Source organism: Bos indicus, chromosome 1, assembly GCF_029378745.1.
Source record: "Bos indicus isolate NIAB-ARS_2022 breed Sahiwal x Tharparkar chromosome 1, NIAB-ARS_B.indTharparkar_mat_pri_1.0, whole genome shotgun sequence".
NCBI classification, from domain to species: domain Eukaryota; kingdom Metazoa; phylum Chordata; class Mammalia; order Artiodactyla; family Bovidae; genus Bos; species Bos indicus.
In genome coordinates, this window is record NC_091760.1 from 85,628,828 (window position 1) to 85,649,101 (window position 20,274).

At 38.8% G+C, this 20,274-nt stretch overlaps 1 long non-coding RNA gene across 2 annotated transcripts in view; it reads right to left on the reverse strand.

Moving 5' to 3' along the window:
• The window catches only part of LOC139183622 (uncharacterized), a 105,766-nt gene that overhangs the window by 9,956 nt on the left and 75,536 nt on the right, over positions 1–20,274 (reverse strand). Inside the window, exon 3 of one of the 2 annotated variants that reach the window (XR_011567172.1) lies at positions 191–308. This is a non-coding gene — a long non-coding RNA (uncharacterized lncRNA). Of the gene's footprint in view, positions 1–190; positions 341–20,274 lie in introns of both variants that reach the window. The other variant, XR_011567171.1, reaches the window with a different exon arrangement.

Genomic DNA, 20,274 nt, shown 5'->3' on the forward strand with positions numbered 1-20,274 from the left:
AAAAATCTTAAAGTATCCCAAGCTGTTCTTTTTTCTAAATCATTATTGAAGTACCTACAATATCATGTTAATTTCTGTTGTAACCCAAGCTGTTCTTAAGGGTACATGAAAGAAAATCTAGTCTATGGAAGTATATTGGCAAGGTAAAAAGTAAATTTGGAGAATTATCAAAAATTACTAGAACTCTTACCCATATTGTCAGTCTTGATTCTTTCCAGGTGTTGTTTCAACTGGAAACATGTGAATCCATGCTTGTTATCAGTCAGTTCATTTGTTATCCACAATCACAGTCCTCTTCTCCCTCTTTGCTTTAGAAAAGTAGTATATAGATAATGGAGATCTTGTTTTAAATAACAAAAAAAAAAAATACAACATAGGCTTTTTTCAACATATTTTGTTCTAGAAATAAATATCATATCCAACCTTATTAGCAATTGAAATAAAATTGCTGAGAAAAAAAAGCATGTAAAAAAGTCATCTTAGGGAAACTTGGAGAAGAGTATATGGAAACATTCTGTACTACTTCTGAATCATGTCCTAAATCTAAAAGTATTCCAAAGTAAAACACTCTTAAAAGAAAAAGCAATAAAGAATGAGTGTCGTAGACTGAAAAATGGCTCTCCAAAAGATATCCACAGCCTAATCTTTGAAATTTGTGAATATTATTTTATTTTTTGGGGGGAGGGGGAACCTCTTGGAAGGCAAGAATAAATTTAAGGATATTGAGATGGGGAGATTATTCAGGACTATCTGAATGGTCCCTAGATGCACTCACATGTATCCTTACAAAAAGAAGGCAAAGGAATTTTACAGGCAGAGAGAAAATAAGATAATATGAAGATAGAGCAGAGAGCTATCTGAAGAAGATGATCCTGAAGGTCAGAATGATCCACCTGGTGCCATAGAAACTTGAAGAGGCAAGGAATATTTTTACCCTTAGAATCTCCAGAGGGAGGGCATCCCTGCTGACTCCTTGATTTCTGTCCAATGACACTGATTTTTAACTTCTGGCCTCCAGAATGTGAGAGAATAAATTTCTCTTGTTCTAAACCACCAAGTTTATGGTCATTTGTTACAGCAGCCACAGGAAACTGATGCAATTGTTAGAGAAAATAAAAGCATCAATGACAGAAGAAGAAATATAAATAGCCAATAAGCACATGAAAGATGTTCAATGTTAGTAATTTTAAAAACTGTCAATTTTAAAAAGTAGTTACCTTATTCGTTGCCTACAAGATCACAGAAATTAAAGAGATGGAGAATTTTTTTAAAGTCCCTTGTTGCAATTTTCATTGAAGACATTAAGGTTCCCAGTCAACCATCATTGCAGCCTGGCCAAGGTTCACTTGCTTCAGAAAAAATATGGATATATTAAAAATAAAACTCAAGGAATGAGTAAATAATGGAAAACTTTAGCAACTCTTTGGTGCTTTATAAAATATTGTTTATTAACTAAGATTTCAAATATATGCAAACATGAAAAGGATTCATGATCAATCTTGTTTCATCTGTGTTCTTTTCAATCTCTCACAACCTAGATTATTTTTTTAAAAATCCACACAAATCATATTTTATTATGTATCTTGGCCCATAGAGATTCATGCCTATGGATACATATTTTATATATATAATATATAATGTATATTTATTTATGAATCACATATATAACCATAAGTATTCATATATTTTATATATGTGCATGTATCTATTTATCTGTTCTGCTTGGTGCTTTTAATGGAAATCTTTTTTTCCAGAATTAATAATTTTATACAAGGAAGTTTTGAGAAACAGAAGCAAGAGATAAGACTTTCCTGTGAGGGTCAAAAGGAGTCTAATGCTCTTCCTTTACATGGTAAAGAGACTCACATGTCTGTTGAGGGGGTGGGAAAGTGTGTGTGTGTGTCCTATGTTGTTCCTATTGGATCCCAATCTGTCAACATTCCTTCCTTATCTTCAAGCTCTCTCCCACCTCTTTGCTATTCCTATAAACACATTTAGGACACTGCCAAAACACCCACCTCATCTAATTCCACAGTTTCTCTAGCCATCACCCCATCCTCACTCAACCCAAGTTCTTGAAAGAAAAGCCCACATTTGTCTTCATCTTTTCAATTCCCATTTACTTTGCAACTCAAAGCAAGTGGAGCAAAAATGTTTGTCTAAAACCACTCTCACTGATGAGCATTCATCAAGTGAAGTGATCATGATGGGAAACAAAACAGACATGGCCCTGCCCTCACGGCTCTGAGACCGTAAGTCTGGATCTCCTGGCTGGATATGGGGGGAAGAGAGTGAAAGACTCAGCACTCTCTTCCTACTGCCCATCACTGTCTCCTTCATTCACTCATCTCTACTCCTGCAAGGACAGGTGAGCCATGGCTTGAACGAGGTTGAAAAACATGGGCCTTGTCCACTGTTCTTCCTGAAATGAAACCTCTGACAGGTCATTGAGATAATAACTGAAAATGGCTATTTTTTTTTCAGATCCCTTAATGACTGATATGGAAGGCTCACTTAGGACTCTGGGGGTTCCTATGCTTCCCAGGACTATTCATGTCATGTTTATTCATGTTGCAGGCACAGACAGAGCCAGGTTTCCTAACAAGTCATTCAAATGTTCAGCAAGGGCTGATTTCTTAGCATGTCTGAGTCTTCAAGCTCTAAGAAGAGTAAGCAAAAGCATAAAGGAAATAAAACTAAAAAAAGACTCTAGCGGGAATGTTTGAATTTTTGACTTAAACTAAAATAAACTGGAAATGTCTAGGCCGTTTCCAACAAGAAAGTTTAAGATAATTAGAAGAATGGATTAGTTGACAGAAAAGCAATGCTGAGCAATTACATGATAATGTTACATATTAAAATCAATGTTTTGCACAGCCAGGGAGAGATTCTTTACTGTGAATGAGAGAAAATAGATCAAAAGTTGAATCCTTGAATGCTGACTTTTTAAAAACAAGCTTATGAGTGTTTGAAACTAGTCAATAATGGCAAAGTAAGAAAATGTCTTCATAGATAAAGATCAATCGGAGAAACATCATATAAAATATGATGATGGTAATATAAATATAACACTGATCATGCATGTGCACTGAGAAAACACCAGTCTTAGAGGTCAAAAAATGCTGTTAGAGAATTATATGAATTGTATTTTGATACTTAAAAGCAAGGTTATTACTTTAACTGTTGTGTTTCAGAAGTTCATATGTGTAAAAGGTCATATTATTGACCTATAGTGTATATAGTAAAATAGAATTTTATTTTTGAGTGAGATGATTATGTACTCATAACTGAGGGAGAGAGACAGAGGAAATCCAGGAAGTGAGAAGGAGATTTAGTCATTCACCTCAAACAAGCAGGCACAAGATACCATAAGTTCTGTGAGGACAGGAGTCATGTTTGTCTTGATAACTTTCATGCCCTCAGCAGTTGATGAATATAAATTCTTTCCCATCTCACCATAAGGTTCGCTTTTTCAGAGGATAGATGATAAGAGCAAGAAATGATGCAATGAAGGTAAGAATGAAGAGGAAAGATGGGAATTGAGAAATATCATCAGCAACTAGTCTTAGCTGAGAAGGAGTGTGTTGTGGAGTGAATGTGAGAATATGGACTCAATGCGAGTAGTCAATTCTTTTAAAAACTATAGATTTGAAGGAAAGAAAAGGAAAAAGCTGAGGTAGTGGCTGGAGGGGGCTGCTGGATCAGGGGAGACTTTGTTTCAAGGCAAAATGGGAGTAGACAAAAGGGCAAAAATAAAGGAGAGGATTCCTGAGGAGCTAGGGGTGGGTCCTACCCGCACAGTTGGATTGGCTTAGAGGCCACGTGACTTGACCGAAAGAGCAATACAAGGAGAATCAAAGGTGCTCGCCCTGCCTTTGGCCCTCATTCATTTCCTTAGTGAGCTTGGGGAGGTGGCTTGAGTGCTTCGAACGTCAATTTTACCATCTCTGCAGTAAAAACATATAAAAATATGTGGGTTTTTTTTAATCAAAAATTAAACAAGATGAAAGAGCTTTAAGAAAACACAGCATTGGAAGACATAGGAGGCTCTGTTAAAACACACTTAGAGAAGTTTTTGTGAGCTATCACCAGTGACTGTGTCCCTAGGGTGAGCAAGCAATTACCAAGCTGGATAGACCCAACTTCTCTTAGTAGCCCCATTATTTATTTCATCATTGTCCTTTTCTGCACTAATTCGGCTGAGCAGGCCTCTCTGGGAACTCTGGTTTTTAAGCCAGAAAGAACAAACTGAGTAACTACTATTGGTCCTTTTGTATCAAGATTTAGCAATCAGCAAATTAATCATGTCTCGAAGATTAGCATCGGTTTGAAAGGCAAAATTCACACAAAACAATTAATTAAGAGCATTAAAACAAATGCATTGCTGAGGGTGGAATTGGATCCAGGAGACAAAATGGGTTAAAAAATTTTTTTCTTAGAGGAATGCTCTAATTGAAAACTGGCAGCGGCAGAAGACACAGTATAGTTAAAACAGTATCTTATCAGAAAATTAGCAAAATGTAATTTTTATTGGATTTTACAGATGTTATTTTTAACCACATCAAAAATCCCACCTCATGGCTATTGGTACAAATTGTCATAATTACTATAATTTGAAGTCTGAGCGATGGAATGGCTGAGATAGTTATCTCAACCCCAGACTAAGTCTGCATTAGTTGAGCAGCCAGGAGAAGGAGCTCATGTTTTTGTACTTGGTCTGGACTTCATTTGTGTCCTTTATCCAATCTCATTCTTAGGAATATTGAAGAATAATTTTTTTTTCCTACCTGAAACACTGGAGAAAATCAGGAGGTTAATATTAAGAGTGCTGAGGTCACCTTTAATTAACATACCAATCACCTTACCTCCAATCTGCAAGTAAAGTGTTGTATTTTATTCTATTTTTACATTTCCTGGTGAACTCTATCATATTTAATGCATATACTAAATTCTGGGCATAACATATTCAACTATGTATATAAGCATGGCTGATAATGCTGAACTAAGAAAAAAAGGAGCTTTTATATCCCTCCTGATATCCAAGTTAAAATATTTCCTTGCTACTCAGGGAGTAAAACTATGACAAAACATGTCTAAAATATGTCTAACCTATAAATCAGAAAGAGATCAAAAAATGCCTTAGAAGAAGTTCTGTAGATAACTCTTACCCACAGATTCACAGTGATATCAAATAATGAAAACAATTATGACTGGGTCATACTTTAGCACTGGGGTTAGATTGGCAGAGAGCCCAGCTTAGAGACTGTAGAAAGACTCAGTCAGTATGAGGAAAGGAGTCTCCAAAAGAGAATAAAGCTCATCAGACTTAAGGAAGCACTTTCCAAGAAGAGAAGAATGGCTAATGTGCAGTTTTAGTGATCATCCAGCACTGAGCCATCTGCCTGTCATTTTAGGTCATGGAAAATTTTCACCATGCTTTCTTTCAAACTCTCAACATTTGCTTAACTGAAGGATCAAATGAAGAAGAGGCCTAGATTAAATTTATTCATTCAACAGATACTATGTGCTGGTGCTGCTCTAGGCACTGGAGAACAGTAGTGAACAGAAGTCGTACATCCAGTAGAAGAACACAGACAGGAAGAATGCAGATAACAAACACGTCAAAAATAATTCGGTAATACTATAATGCCAGGTAGTATGTACACTTTGAAGAAAAGTCACACAGAGTAAAGAAATAGGAGTTGATGGAAAGGTGGCTGTTTGGATATGAATGCCCCTCAATTAAGATGGCATGTGGGCAGAGACCTGAAAGAAGTGATGGAGAAATTCAGGTGGATATGTAGGATATTTCATTCCAGACAGAAATTGCATCAATCATAGATATGAAGTTAGGAACATTCTAGGACAGAGTGGAAGGAGGTAAGGTGGGAAAAGGAGGCAGACTACATCATGCAAGCCTTGTAGGCTATGGTATAAATCTTAGATTTTGTTTTAAGTATGACCAGGAGCCCTTGGTGGGTAGGGAGAGGAAGGTTGAGTAGTAGCATAATGCAATCTGACTAAAGTTACAAAAAAGTGACTCTGCTATAGGTGGAGGGTAGGAGCAAAAACCACAGGAAGAGGGATGAGGCTGATAGAACTAACCAAGAGATAACTGTGGCTTGGACCACTGGTAGTAGTGAAGGGAATGAGAAGTGGTCAGATTCAAGATATATATTAAATGGGGTATCAACAGGACTTGTCAAGGGATTAGATACAATGGAAGACAGAAAGAGAAGAATATGAAATGAAAGAGAAGAATATGAAATGTAATGCCACTCACTGGAATGGGGAAGACTTGAAGAGTATGTGTTTTGGATGTTGGGATGGAAATCAAAAATTAAATTTCAGTCATGCTTAATTTGAGATGCCCATTAGATGTTCAAATGGGGATGACAAAAAGGTAGTTGGATAACAGATCTGAATCCAAAGGAGAGGTCAGGCGAGAGTTGTAAATTTTTAATTTGGAAGCTACCAACTTATATAAACCCATGAGACTAGGTGCATCTATCCAGAGAAAATATGGAGAGAAAAGAGACTCCAAACTGAGATTTGAAAAGAGAATTCCTCAAAAGTAACCGAGAAATATTACTTGACTGTATAAGGCTGTTTCAATACAACAACTCATAGTCAAACAGACTGACTTTGGACAGGTAAGAGGGTAAAATCAGGGGCTTAGAGTAGACCACAATTTAAATTTAATTATTAATAGAATACTAATATGCTACTGGATTTCAGTGGAGAAATAACTCCAGAAAGAATGAAGGGATGGAGCCAAAGCAAAAACAACACCCAGTTGTGAATGGGACTGGTGATGGAAGCAGGGTATGATGCTGTAAAGAGCAATATTGCATAGGAACTTGGAATGTTAGGTCCATGAATCAAGACAAATTGGAAGTGGTCAAACAGGAGATGGCAAGAGTGAACATTGACATTCTAGAAATCAGTGAACTAAGATGGACTGGAATGGATGAATTTAACTCAGATGACCATTATATCTACTACTGCAGGCAGGAATCCCTTAGAAGAAATGGAGTAGCCATCATAGTCAACAGAACAGTCCAAAATGCAGTACTTGGATGCAATCTCAAAAACAACAGAATGATCTCTGTTTGTTCCCGAGGCAAACCATTCAATATCACAGTAATCCAAGCCTGTGCCCCAACCAGTAATGCTGAAGAAGCTGAAGTCGAATGGTTCTATGAAGACCTACAAGACCTTCTAGAACTAACACCCTAAAAAGATGTCCATTTCATTATAGGGGACTGGAATGCAAAAGTAGGAAGTAAAGAAACACCTGGAGTAACAAGCAAATTTGGTCTTGGAGTACAGAATGAAGCAGGGCAAAGGCTAATTGAGTTCTGCCAAGAGAATGCACTGGTCATAGCAAACACCCTCTTCCAACAACACAAGACAAGACTCTACACATGGACATCACCAGATGGTCGACACTGAAATCAGATTGATTATATTCTTTGCAGCCAAAGATGGAGAAGCTCTATACAGTCAGCAAAAACAAGACTGGGAGCTGACTGTAGCTCAGATCATGAACTCCTTATCACCAAATTCAGACTGAAATTGAAGAAAGTGGAGAAAACCCTTAGACCATCCAGGTATGACCTAAATCAAATCCCTTATGACTATACAGTGGAAGTGAGAAATAGATTTAAGGGCCTAGATCTGATAGATAGAGTGCCTGATGAACTATGGATGGAGGTTTGTGACACTGTACAGGAGATAGGAATCAAGACCATCCCCAAGAAAAAGAAATGCAAAAAAGCAAAATAGCTGTCTGAGGAGGCTTTACAAATAGCTGTGAAAAGAAGGGAAGCGAAAAGCAAAGGAGAAAAGGAAAGATATACCCATTTGAATGCAGTTCCAAAGAATAGCAAGGAAAGATAAGAAAGCCATCCTCAGCAATCAATTCAAAGAAATAGAAGAAAACAATAGAATGGAAAAGACTAGAGATATCTTCAAGAAAATTAGAGATACCAAGGGAACATTTCATACAAAGATGGGCTCAATAAAGGACAGAAATGGGATGGACCTAACAGAAGCAGAAGATATTAAGAGGTGGCAAGAATACACAGAAGAACTGTACAAAAAAGATCTTCACGACCCAGATAATCACTATGGTGTGGTCACTCACCTAGAACCAGACATCCTGGAATGTGAAGTCAAGTGGACCTTAGGAAGCATCACTATGAACAAAACTAGTGGAGGTGATGAAATTCCAGTTGAGCTATTTCAAATCCTGAAAGATGATGCTGTCAAAGTGCTACACTCAATATGCCAGCAAATTTGGAAAATTCAGCAGTGGCCATAGGACTGGAAAAGGTCAGTTTTCATTCCTATCCCAAACAAAGGAAATGCTAAAGAATGCTCAAATGACCACACAATTGCACTCATCTCACACGCTAGTAAAGTAATGCTCAAAATTCTCCAAGCCAGGCATCAGCAATATGTGAACCATGAACTTCCTGATGTTCAAGCTGGTTTTAGAAAAGGCAGAGGAACCAGAGATCAAATTGCCAAAATCTGCTGGATTATTGAAAAAACAGGAGAGTTCCAGAAAAACATCTATTTCTGCTTTATTGACTATGCCAAAGCCTTTGACTGTGTGGATCACAATAAACTGTGGAAAATTCTGAAAGAGATGAGAAATCCAGACCACCTGACCTGCCTCTTGAGAAACCTGTATGCAGGTCAGGAAGCAACAGTTAGAACTGGATATGGAACAACAGACTGGTTCCAAATAGGAAAAGGAGTACGTCAAGGCTGTATATTGTCACCCTGCTTATTTTACTTCTATGCAGAGTACATCATGAGAAACGCTGGGCTGGATGAAGCACAAGCTGGAATCAAGATTGCTGGGAGAAATATCAATAATCTCAGATATGGCAGAAAGTGAAGAAGAACTAAAGAGCCTCTTGAAGAAAGTGAAAGAGGAGAGTGAAAAAGTTGGCTTAAAGCTCAACATTCAGAAAAATAAGATCATGGCATCCAGTCCCATCACTTCATGGCAAATAGATGGGGAAACAGTGGCTGATTTTATTTTTCTGGGCTCCAAAATCATGGCAGATGGTGATTGCAGCCATGAAATTAAAAGACGCTTACTCCTTAGAAGGAAAGTTATGACCAACCTAGATAGCATAATAAAAAGCAGAGACATTACTTTGCCAACAAAGGTCCGTCTAGTCAAGGCTATGGTTTTTCCAGTGGTCATGTATGGATGTGAGAGTTGGACTATAAGGAAAGCTGAGCGCTGAAGAATTGATGCTTTTGAACTGTGGTGTTGGAGAAGACTCTTGAGCATCCCTTGGACTGCAAGGAGATTCAACCAGTCCATCCTAAAGGAGATCAGTCCTGGGTGTTCATTGGAAGGACCGATGTTGAAGCTGAAACTCCAATACTTTGGCCACCTGATGCGAAGAGCTGACTCATTGGAAAAGACCCTGATACTGGGAAAGATTGAGGGCAGGAGGAGAAGGGCATGACAGGGGATGAGATGGTTGGATGGCATCACCAACTCAATGGACATGGGTTTGGGTGGACTCCAGGAGTTGGTGATAGACAGGGAGGCCTGGCGTGCTGCGGTTCATGGGGTTGCAAAGAGTCAGACATGACTGAGTAAATGAATTGAACTGAACTGAACACCTTATTATTGATGTTACTTTTATTTTTATACAAAGTGAGATACTATATAATGAATATATGAAGTACAATTTTGAGTCACTTCCCTTTTTCAGTAAATACTGGATAAGTCAGTTCTAATGCATGTGGTCCAAGAATCTTTCTATAAGAAAGGCTTCTCTAATGTGTATCTTGGAAAGGAGCAACAATTAAAGGGAAAAAATAGCAGGTTAGTATATAAGTTCCAAACGTGAAGGTTAAAACACTAATGAGGTGTTGTTTTTTTTTGTTTTTTTTTTTTTTTAGCTCAAAAAAGAATAGACTACAGGAGTCACCAAGTTTTTAAGGTGATGAACTATAATTGGTATTAATGAGGAATCTTCATTTTTCACTGCAAATTGTGCAATTAAGAAGAGGCAAAAATAGGAAACTGTGTTAACTTTCAGAAGCATGTTCTAATGTAAGAGTCATGAGAAATTAAAATAAAAATCACTGAGACTCTTGGAAGAACTTAAAGGAAATGGACAAAGATCTCATCCTAGGATTATTTAAAGCAAAAAAAAAAAAAATTATAGAATTACTTAGTTCATAGAATCTCATACCTTTAAAACATTGTATTCTTCCCTTTGCAAAATTGAACTATATTTAGTTTTCCTTTTCGGTTCAGTTCAGTTGCTCAGTCATGTCTGACTCTTTGAGACCCCATGAACTGCAGCATGCCAGGCCTCCCTGTCCATCACCAACTCCTGGAGTCCACCTAAACCCATGTCCATTGAGTTGGTGATGCCATCCAACCATCTCATCCTCTGTCATCCCCTTCTCCTCCTGCCCTCAATCTTTCCCAGCATCAGGGTCTTTTCCAATGAGTCAGCTCTTCCCATCAGGTGGCCAAAGTATTGGAGTTTCAGCTTCAACATCAGTCCTTCCAGTGAACACCCAGGACTGATCTCCTTTAGGATGGACTGATTGAATCTCCTTGCAGTCCAAGGGACGCTCAAGAGTCTTCTCCAACACCACAGTTCAAAAACATCAATTCTTCGGTGCTCAGCTTTCCTTATAGTCCAACTCTCACATCCATACATGACCACTGGAAAAACCATAGCCTTGACTAGACGGACCTTTGTTGGCAAAGTAGTCTCTGCTTTTTATTATGCTATCTAGGTTGGTCATAACTTTCCTCCCAAGGAGTAGGCATCTTTTAATTTCATGGCTTCAGTCATCATCTGCAGTGATTTTGGACCCTAAAGAAATAAAATCAGCCACTTTTTCCACTGTTTCCCCATCTATTTGCCATGAAGTGATGGGACTGGATGCCATGATCTTAGTTTTCTGAATGTTGAGCTTTAAGCCAACTTTTTTACTCTCCTCTTTCACTTTCATCAAGGGGCTCTTTAGTTCTTCCCTTTCTGTCATAAGGGTGGTGTCATCTGTATATCTAAGGTTACTGATATTTCTCCCAGCAATCTTGATTCCAGCTTGTGCTTCCTCCAGCCCTATGTTTCTAAAAATTAAACTTTAAGGAATCATTTGACATGAGAATCAATTAGAGCAACATGTCCATCTTCTAGAAAGTGGTTTTTAGTAAACATTAAACATTCAGAGTGAAATTGAGTCTATGGTTTTTCTCTATTGTTTATTTGTTTTTTTTTTTTTAATTAAGACTTTCCTGTCAGTAGATAGAAAAAAAGGAAGGAAATACTTGAACAGGGAAAAAAAAAAACAGTAATGTAACTAGTCAAAAAGATGCCATAATATGTGTTGGGAGCAGTTGGCTTATGTATTGGGAAAGAAGATGGTATTAGCTCAGAAAATCAGGCATTTGGTTTAAGTTCCTTAAACTAAAAGGAAAAGAGAAGAGAAAAGGAATGGAGACCATTGGAAGTGGCAGAGTTTAGTGCAAGTGCCAGCTACTAGCAAAGGAACCAGATAAGGAGTTAAACTGCCCCCACCCATGAAGATGTCTCTTTCATCTGAGTAACCTAGATAATAGATGACTTAAGTGACCACTCTTCTCCCTTCCTGTGCCCTAATTCCATTCTTATGCTTTAAACTAACAATAAAGAGTGAAGCGTGAAACCCTAGACACCCCACCCTCTGACCATAAATGGAGAGCCCCAGACCTGATATTTCTCTCTCTCTACCCACAAACTGGCTCTGTGGCCCTCGGGTATGCCTTGTTCCCTCCAGGATCTGTAAATAATAAACCCTGTTGCTCAAAATTCCCTGATGGATTTTGCTGAAGAACTTCATGCAGTCATAATAGGAATCATGGGGTCAGTCCAGCCACAATATTGACCCATTGTGGAAATGTTTGCAAGGCTCACTACAAGTAATGTGGAATTGGGGAATGCCCCAGACATTTCTTGCTGATAGCATCACTATTAATAAATAGACAACACAGAGATTAAAGTCAATTACAGTACCAAGGAGCAGACACCTGATTTGGGAGTCAGCTCAATGAATCCCACAAGATTCTGCAACAGTTCTAGAATCAAATGCCAAGAGCCCACCTCCTTTCAGGAGCTTATTAAAATCCACACAAACCTTAGGCAGCTCAGCCATGTACAAGGAGATGGACAAATTCAGAGAGTTTTAAAAACTCTGTGGCTCTTAGTGACAAGTCTAAATTATCAATATTTTTATTATTTTTTGGTGAATTGTATTTAAAAAGGTAGAGAAGCATATGGCCTGTTTTCAAATAGCTGTTATTACATGGTCAATGAATGAATGTCAGTTGCTCAGTCATGTCCAACTCTTTGCGACCCCATGGACTGTAGCCTGCCAGGATCCTCTGACCATGGGATTCTCCAGGCAAGAATACTGGAGTGGGTTACCATTTCCTGCTCCAGGAGATCTTCCTGACCCAGGGATTGAATCTGGATCTCCTGCATTGCAGACAGTTACATGGTGGGACTCTTATCTGCTATGTATGAGACATGGAGTAGTTAAGACATTGAAAGTACAAAGGTGAGCATGGCAGTCCCAACTCCTCAACAGCTGGGGGGCTGGGTGTGATGCTGATGAGAACAAATGAGTAAAACAGATGCTTATAATACAAAATACAAAAGGAAAAAAAAAAAAAACAGCGGGGAGAGTAGCATAAAATCTGACCAGGACTGACACAGAGATCAGGGAAAGATTTTCGAAAAAGTCAACGTTGAGTTGAGCCCTGGATGCTGAAGAGGGACGTTCAGAGTGAAAATGATTTAAAGATTTGAATTTCATCTATTTACAAAGCAATCCACTTTTTGAAACACCTTGCACCCTCATTATACTAAGTAACAGACATTATTCTATAGAAGTCAATTCAAGTGGACATCTGGCAGTTTTCATTGTCTCAGCAACGTTTTGAATTTTGAATCAATTCTGAAGCTTAATCAGGTATCCACAGCAGGCAGATAATCCACATATCAGGAATGTAAATTTTTATTCAACATAGGATAGATGGAGATGTTTTCAGTTAAGGGAAAAGGTACTATAAAAACAGGTTATCGTACAGTGAGTCAGGATTTACAATGAGTCAGGATTCTATTGGATATTATTTAGGCAACAAAAGGTATACTACATGTTTTCATATTTCAGTCCCTAACCGAACTAAGATGCAGAGAAATGTAAACTTTTTCAAATCCGAGGTATTCTGTTTTTTGTTCTGTATTATAATTCTTGCTAGCTATTAAAGAAGATTGGCTGCTCCATTTTTCCTTCTTCATCTGGTTTATTCATACTCAGAAACAAATAAAGTAACACAAAAGCATTTTCCAATAAAATATGACTAATGAATCAGAAAGTGCTATCCAGTGCCTTGTGAACATTTCAAAATACTGTAAGCCTTTTTCTTCATTAAGATATTCCCAAAACAAAACCAAAGGGGAAAAAATGAATTTCACTGCAGAAGCATGAAATATGATAACTAATAAGAACAATTATAATCATTTTCTTTAGAATACGGCAACTATGAATGACACATGTAAATAGCTCCAATATATTCATTTAATATTACTGATAATTAATGTGAGCACTAAATTAGAATTCCTTTATCAGTCAGAGTTGTAAAGCACTGTAACAGCCTAGAGATTACTAGAAAAGCTGATACCTGAGTGAAGAATATACCCAGTCTGCTGATAATGAAGGAGTGTACTGACTTTTAATTCCATAAATAAATAGAATGTTTTTAAGCATCAGACTTCATGAAAATTTAGCTGAATTAATTAGTAAACACATGCTGCATGTTTGCCGCAACGCTTTATTCCCTGAGAAGCTAAATACCTTTCCCCATTTGCATCTGTGAGAATATTGAATTGTCCTCATTTTGAGCAAGCCCACAAAATGCATTGGGAGTGATCTCAGTAAATTTTAAATAGTTACATAATTCAGTAAAGTGATATGTTCAATACATTTCTTGACCTTTTTCCCAGATATTATCACAAAAATAAACAAGATCCTTTTTGGCTAGGAAAAACAAGTTATCCCACACCTCTCTTGGAAAACCTTTTCTCCTACACTCAAAACAATATGAATTCAGAATAGCTCCAAATGAAGTAAAATAAATGACTTTGTGGTATATCTAAAAGATGCAAACATATATATTTTAAGTAATTTAAACTGACAGAATGCCAAATCTGGCAGTATTAGAACATCTGATTTGTAATAGGCTCTCAATAAATGCTTGCTGAATGAAACAAGCCTAGTGGAATTTTTTTAAAGTAAAACTTGGATGAAGACATAAAATTAATATCACCTATGTTATTATTTTGGGGGGGGGCAAAATAATGTTTTATAAATTTGCAATTTTAATATCATGCAAATCCAAATGCTTATTTCTTCTTTCCTCTGACACTTTTAATTCAGGCCATCTTCACCTCACTTCTCAGTGACTGAAACATGCATAATGGGCTTCCTGCCCCATTTCTGCCCAACCAACCGCCCCCCGACACTGCCCCACTCCTCCTCCCATTCTTTTTCCATTCTATAAGCTGACCTTTCTAAAACCTTCTGTATCCCCCCACCCATCCCCTCAGGATAAAGCCCAAAGCATTCAGAATACTTCATTATGTGCCCACAGCCAGTCTCTCCAACCTCCTCCATCTCCACAACGCCAACTTCTGGCACTTAGTGCTCCAGTCATATTCAACTCTACAACTTTCCTGCAAGCCATGCCCTCACCCCAGAGCCTTTGCACATGCTGTCCCCTCTATTTGAAAGCTTTACTTCCTGCCAACTCTTGGCCTTCTATCATTTTATCTAGCTTACTCACACTTGTCTTTATGGTTTTGTCTGAGACATTATCTACTCCAGAAGCCTTCTCTGACAGCCCCTCCTCCTCTCTTAGGACTAGATTCATGTCATATCACCCTATGCTTTCACTTAGCTAATGACTCAAAATCATGGGTTTTTTGTTATTACTTTTAACAAATTCCTTGAGTTCCCAACACCTAACATGATGCTTGGCACATAGCTGTCATTAAATAAACACTCTGTGAATGAATTAGGAAAACCTTCAAAACTTCAACTTGATGAAGTTGATCTAGTAATAATTTATATTATAAATGATAATAGTGAAAAAAGAAATGTATCAAAAGAGACCTGGATTATCATCATCCTAGCTCTGCCATTAGCTATAAGTAATTTCTCTGCACCCCAATTTAATTTGCAAAATAGGTATAACACCTAACCCTCCTACTTCATAATAGGATAGATCCAAAGGGCTCAGTTAAGTGAAAGCACCTTGGAAAATATAAGGAACTAGTCATGCAAGATATTAGTATTACTGTTATTATTAAATGCCTAAATCGCCACTTTGTCATATTCCTGCTCAAAAGTCCCCAGTACCTCCACACTGTCACCCACTCTTCCACCTTCAACAATACTTCCTAGAGCATGGCTATGTGAATTGATTGTCAGTCTCATGGACATTTCTATGTCTCAGTTGGGGGTTTTCTGCCTGGCAGCCCCTCTAATTTCACTCTAGGGGAAGTTCTTCTCTTGGATCTCATCCTTTGGGTGAAGCAGATTCTGGCCTAGGACCTCAAATAGGAAGCCTAAGAAGCCAGTGAGCACCCTGCATTCTCCCAGCCAATGGCCATGGTCCCTGGGCCTCCCCAAGCCATGACTCCGCCAGTCCAATCAGAGTGAATTTCAGGACTTCCTCAGGGAGGAGTAGAGCAAAGATGGCCACGCTTCTCTGCTGGGTCAGTTAGTTAGTGTTAGTCGCTCAGTTGTGCCCAACTCGTTGTGACCCCATGGACTGCAGTCCACCAGGCTCCTCTGTCCATGAGATTTTTCCAGGCAAGGATAATGGAGTGAGTTGCCATTTCCTTCTGCAGGGGATCTTCCCAACCCAGGGATCGAACCCAGTCTCCTGCACAGCAGGGAGATTCTTTACCGACTGAGCTACAAGGGGTCAACCAGGCAGCAAACCACCGTAGGAGGTGCCAGCAGTCATATTGCAACAATAAGCAAAATCTGGTAAGATGAAGCCAGCAAATCCACAGCAAAGAGAGACATGAAAATATCTTGTCCTTGGGGCATTCTCTAGCTGCTGAATCATGCCTCGCTTGACACCAGCACTACCCAGCAGTAAAGATAATCAGGAAGAGATATTTGGGCATCTTGACAATTAGTGTGACATCTCTGAGCTTTTCCTCCCAGAAAATAGATCTTTAAAAGTTCTCTTCTTCATCACAATAATGCTTTGAAAAATAAATAAAATTCAAATCCATATTCAACTAATGCTTACAGGTCAAATTTATGAAAACAAATGTTGCTATCTTTATAAGTGAAGGGTTTTATTAATTCAAAGTATTACTGTAAGTGGAATTATCAGCGTTGACTTGATTACTCATCTTCCTTCTTGTTCAGCTGCAGGTCTGCAATGTTGTTGAAATATGAAGCTAATGCATAGAAAAGTGGTTTATTTTCTACAAAATCAGTATCCAAGGGGAAAAATATTAAGTCCATGTGATCTAGGAAAAACTACCCTAAGAGGCACTTATTGTTAAAATTCTAGCTTGACTATCCTATCTAAATCTTTCAAAAATGTTTCTGGCTCTACAGTTTTGGTTAAGACCCAGGTTAACACAGGCTTGTCAGAATTGCTTTCTTCAGTAGTAAGCAGTTAGATCAGGAAATAAACCACAAAAATTCCTTAATTGCTATTCATCTAAGTCAGGTCTTACACTTTGGCTGAAAAAAAATAAACCAAAGGAAAGAAATGCCTAGCAGTCTTTTTCTGGGTATTTTTTTTCCACACAAGCTAACAAAAACACCTTAACCAGCAAAGGAGTCAAAGAATAGAAAAGAGATCTCTCTTCAAACCTTCCTTTCTAGGTAGAATTAGCCATTTAAGCTTTGTCCACATTAGCATTAAGCTAGCAAGGCTGGAGAGTGACTTAATTCATATCACTTTGCCAATTTGTTTACTTAATATTAATCCCATGTGTTTTAGAAATTGGTCTGAACCAAATTGCATTGGAATTGCTCCGAAAAGGCTAAGTCACACCTCAGGAGCATCTTTAACTATTTATTATAATAATTTATTCAGTTTTTAAGACTTATAATGAGTTGATTTGTAATGAATTTATAATTCCAAATTTATAGGATGTTAATATATCATTGGGTGGTTGAACATGGGCCATCTCTCTTGTGTCCTTTTGGTATGAACACTGCTGTTTAATATCCAGTCTTAAATAGGAGAAATCTTTTAGAGAATTTCAAACAAGTAGTTTGTGTGTGATGAGTTCATGGTTCAGACACAGACCTCAACAAGGTTAACCAATTAACAAATAGAGACTAAAAATGACAATAATGCAATTGCTATTTATCCCTCCCTATGGGCCAGACACTGGAGAAGGAAATGGCAACCCACTCCAGTGTTCTTGCCTGGAGAATCCTAGGGACAGGGGAGCCTTGTGGGCTGCTGTCTCTGGGGTCGCACAGAGTCGGACATGACTGAAGAAACTTAGCAGCAGCAGCAGCATACTTCTGGTTGGGCCAATACACAACATTCAGCTTGCTATTGGCTTTTCTGTTTGCCAGGATTTGCTTCTTTGTTTTCCTTTTATTATAATGTGTATAATAATGTACATTTAGGTGTGTGAAAAAATTAGCATAGCAATTCAATATTAGCATAGAATTTTAAATTAGCATAGAATTTCAAGCACAACTCTCAAGAATTATTGATGAACCTGGGACTTTCTTCAGATTACAGTTCCAGGACAGAACCCTTTCACTGAATACAGGACAGAAATGAGGCAGAGAAGAGAATACACACTCCTTGGCTAGCCATGGGGCTCACTAGCTGCAAAGGTGAAGTTTGAGCGGCTCAAGAAGGTCATGAGAACCCTTTGGCCTGTGCAGCTGCTCCTCTGAGATGAAGCGTGTCAACTGGCCACAGGTATTTCATGACAGCAAACGGTGACTGTATATAGGATGTGATTTCTAAGTTTGCAATGCATTCATCCTGGGGTATGTGCATAATCCCATATGATCTTCCCAGTGGTCACGTATGGTAGTGAAAGCTGGACTGTAAAGAAAGCAGAACTCCAAAGAATTGATGCCTTCAAACTATGGTGCTGGAGAAGACTCCTGAAAGTCTCTTGAACAGCAAGGAGATCAAACCAGTCAATCTTAAAGGAAATCAACCCTGAATTTTGATCGGAAGGATTGATACTGAAGCTCCAGTATTCTGGTCACCTGATGTGAAGAGCTGACTCATTGGAAAAATCCCTGATGCTGGGAAAGATTGAGGGCAGAAGGAGAAGAGGCCATCAGAGGGTGAGATGGCTGGATGGCATCACCAATGCAATGGACATGAACTTGGGCAAACTCCAGGAGATGGTGAGGGACAGAGAGGCCTGGCACACTGCAGTCCACGGAGTCGCAGAGAGTAGGACATTACTGGGCCACTGAACAACAACATATGCATAATCATTATGCTTACAGTGTGGTCTGAGTTTTTGTATCCTTAGAGATAATCAAAGCCTGACTTTCTTCTCCATTGAGTCTGCTGCAGGGGAATGACAGTGCTAGGAAGCACAGAAAGCCCATGTTTTAAGGTATCTTCTCCAGGTTGCACTGACCGTTCTAACAAGGGTGGAGGTGGACTGGGAAACTTTTGAAGGGTTAAGATCTCAGCATCTTTCAGCTGCTTTCCTTTTGCTCAAATTTCTCAGGGCCAGGGCATTTGCCTTTCAGTATGACTGTGCTGCTCTCGTTTGGGCTAGACATCAATAGACAAGCATCAACCGATTCCAGGGGAAGCCTCTTCTGCTACTGAGAAAATTCTCTGTAAGTTTCCTCACCTCTGTTTCAATGCCAAACAAGATTTTTTACTGTGAACACTTGGGTATCTTTCCTAACAAAGCTAGCTTCCTGTATGAATAAGAATACCTCTGACTCAGAATGAGATATAATCTTTCAATGCCCTTTCTATCAGGGATCTTAGTACTGGAGCTCTGACGATCATTAGTGAAATGAAATTTGTCTTGAGAATAAAAACCGTCGCAGAGAGAAAAATTATGCAATCTGGTAAAAGAGAGGCCTAGGGAGATGAGTTTATTTTCTAAAATGTTTCAGTCAACTTAAAGAAAAAATTGAAAACTACATTAATTCAAGCTGTGATAGGACTGGAACTTGTGGGAAGTATGAGAAATCTCAGCAACTTTGTAGTCTATCGGCCTGGACATCATGCCCTGAAGAGGACAAGGTGACCTTCTCCACCTAACTCTGAGGATGGGGAGGAGAGAGAGGACATTGAGGCCTTGGCAGGACCTGTGCCCACTGGCTGGAGGTGCTCTGCTTTTATTTACAGGTTGTGATTCTACACTAGATTTATTGGCATAAAAGAGCTTTTGTTGTCACCTAAGAAACTGGTGGCTCACACAGTAAAGAATCCTCCTCCAGTGCAGGAGACCCAGATTTGATTCCTGGGTGGGGAAGATCCCCTGAAGAACTATCCACTCCAGTATTCTTGCCTGGAAAATTTAATGGATAGAGGAGCCTGTCGGGCTACAGTCCATGGGGTTGCAAAAAATCAGACATGCCTGAGGGACTGAGCACACACAGGAGAGACTTAGAATTAACAAAATTGATTTGCACTCATGATTAGTGTGACACCCTAATTTTATACCTGGGGCAACTGAGACCCTAGAAGATGAAGTGGTATGTTCCAGGGTCTCCCCACTAATAGATGACAGAGGTTTCCTGACTTCATCTATTACTTTCCACCTGCCTATATGATGGAGTGTTTTGCTCATAAGTCACTTTTTTTGTGTGTTTCAGCCTTTTTAAGATTTTAATATTTTTCCACTTTTATTGAGATAAATTGACTGCAGCACTGTATAAGTGCAAGCTGGCCAGCGTAACAACTTGACTTATCTGAACTGTGAAATGATCGCCATATGAAGTGAACACCCACAACCTTTTATGGTGTACCTCAGTCCTACTGCAGCCTCTTGGGCCTCACAGGCTTATGGACCCATGTTTAGATCCAAAGCATCAATGCAGCAGGGGATTCTCCTCATGTGAGGAGGAGGCGCCTCCCTCATGTTTGTGGTACTGAAGTTAACCAAAGGTCGATGCTCCCTGATGTAACATATACTGCCAAGACATTCTTTGACTGAGGAAGGTACATTCAGTCAATCA